This window comes from Limulus polyphemus, unplaced genomic scaffold (assembly GCF_000517525.1).
Source record: "Limulus polyphemus unplaced genomic scaffold, Limulus_polyphemus-2.1.2 Scaffold11014, whole genome shotgun sequence".
Lineage (NCBI taxonomy): Eukaryota > Metazoa > Arthropoda > Merostomata > Xiphosura > Limulidae > Limulus > Limulus polyphemus.
Window position 1 is genome coordinate 14803 of NW_013676624.1, and position 2571 is coordinate 17373.

The 2571-nt window shown below is 31.5% G+C and overlaps 1 long non-coding RNA gene across 1 annotated transcript in view; it reads right to left on the bottom strand.

Annotated features, from left to right (window-relative positions):
• LOC111083748 overlaps positions 1-2220 on the bottom strand; it is a 16051-nt gene extending 13831 nt beyond the window's left edge. Inside the window, exon 1 of the long non-coding RNA XR_002609228.1 lies at positions 2127-2220. This is a non-coding gene — a long non-coding RNA (uncharacterized LOC111083748). The remainder of the gene's footprint in view (positions 1-2126) is intronic.
• Positions 2221-2571: the final 351 nt, after the last annotated feature.

The following is a 2571-nucleotide window of genomic DNA, read 5'->3' on the forward strand; positions in this document are numbered from 1 at the left end:
TGAAAACATTACCAACATGTTGATAAAACAATATGAGAAACAACAGAATTCCATGAAAATATTACCAACATGTTGATAAAACAATATGAGAAACAACAGGATTCCATGAAAACATTACCAACATGTTGATAAAACAATATGAGAAAGTTGGGTCTTTAAATATTCCCGAAATAAATACTTTAGCTAGCGAAAGTTGGGGACTTGTGTAAATATTCCCAAAATAAATACTTTAGCTAGCGAAAGTTGGGGCTTCTGTAAATATTCCCAAAGTAAATACTTTATCCAGCGAATGTTAGGCCTTCTCTATATACTCCCAAAGTAAATACTTTAACAAGCGAAATGACTACAACTACATAGTGTTTATGTAGCAGAAATAAGTCAGAATGTAGGAAAATCCAAAGGTGTTAAAAGGGTTTTAATTAAAGAAGCAATAGATATTATATCATGTAAACCTATTATTGAAAAAAAAATATGAGTTGGAAATACATATTCTGTGACGTAAGCCTGTTACTGGAAATAGTTATTGTTACTTATAAACCATGAGCCTGTTTCCTGAATGAATGCTACGAAATAAGTCGTTCTTGAGACATAACTTAGGAAATATCTATCTCCTATGAGAGCTTCACGAAAGGTTTCCTATCTCGAAAACTTTCTAAAGTTATTTCTTAGCTTTTTCTATCGCTAAATAAGAAGTGTCTGAAGATAGAACTAAACATGGCAACTGCCTAGGTTCTAAATAAGAAGTGTCTTAAGATAGAACTAAACATGGCAACTGCCTAGCTTCTAAATAAGAAGTGTCTTAAGATAGAACTAAACATGGCAACTGCCTAGCTTCTAAATAAGAAGTGTCTGAAGATAGAACTAAACATGGCAACTGCCTAGCTTCTAAATAAGAAGTGTCTTAAGATAGAACTAAACATGGCAACTGCCTAGCTTCTAAATAAGAAGTGTCTTAAGATAGAACTAAACATGGCAACTGCCTAGGTTCTAACTAAGAACTGTCTTAAGATAGAACTAAACATGGCAACTGCCTAGGTTCTAAATAAGAAGTGTCTTAAGATAGAACTAAACATGGCAACTACCTAGGTTCTAAATAAGAAGTGTCTTAAGATAGAACTAAACATGGCAACTACCTAGGTTCTAAATAAGAAGTGTCTTAAGATAGAACTAAACATGGCAACTGCCTAGGTTCTAAATAAGAAGTGTCTTAAGATAGAACTAAACATGGCAACTGCCTAGGTTTGCAAAGAATAATTATTTTCATTTCAACATAAATACTCTAAAAGATTAAAAGTGTTTTTTCGCAACTGAAAAAAGTGAATGTTAATATTCAAGACTGAAAAATCTCGAGGTTTTAAAAGTTATGATTTAAGTTATTAATTTTACGTAATGAACTGGAAAAGAGCTAAATAAATAAAAAGGATAATTAAATTTACAAAGACTAAAGAAATAGTGTAAGAGATACATATTGAGGAACCATGCTTCACCAGATTAGAATAGTTATACATCATCAGTCTTATTATGATGTAATATCACACCTATTACTTATTATTGATTTTGTATTTTTAAGAATCACTTTATTCTATCTTATGAAAAGAGCGTTGCCACTACTTTAAAGATATCTTTATTATGTTTCTGTACAGTCAAATATGACACTAAGACAGAGTCAGGAGCATATGTTCTGTTGCCATAGAGATTATCAGTCGATAGCTAAAAATAATAAACCGCAAATACAACACAAGTATTCATCCCTTCTTTTTACTTTCCCCCTGGGTTTGAGATTTCGTATTTTTGTTTCAGCATGTTTGTGTAATGACAAAATGGCTAAGACTAATACACTCTAAAGACACTCTTTAATACTGACTGATAAGATTTTACTTTATACATTAACAGACTTGTTACTATAGAAACAAGTAATAAGGTATTATTTTACAACATTAACAAACTTGTTACTATAGAAACAAGTATTCAGGTTTTTCTTTACTACATTAATAAAATTGTTACTATAGAAACAAGTATTCAGCTCTCTATGTACTATATCAAAGGAACTTGTTACTATAGAAACAAGTATTCAGCTCTCAGTGTACTATATCAAAGGAACTTGTTACTATAGAAACACTGCTTACATCTTACTATTCCGTGAAGAGAGTCCTTGAGGTCACATGAGACGTTAAATCATGTCGGAGTTCATAACATTCATCAACCTAAAATAGAAGAACACAAGAATTGAATACCAAGTTCCGCAAAGTCGATGTAACATAACAGATAAAAAAATACAGCACGAAAAGAAAGCGATTGTAAGATCTATAAATAATGACAGATGAACACAGTTCTATTGGTTACAACCTAGCAACTCAATGTAACATTTTTCAGTCAGCGCGCACTGTGAACGATATTAGCATGAACAAATACATCGTTGGTGTTTATTAACAGATGAGTTCTAACCTAGACTGTTGATATTATTAACAGATGAGTTCTAACCTAGACTGTTGATATTATTAACAGATGAGTTCTAGCCTAAACTGTTGATATTATTAACAGATGAGTTCTAACCTAGACTGTTGATATTAT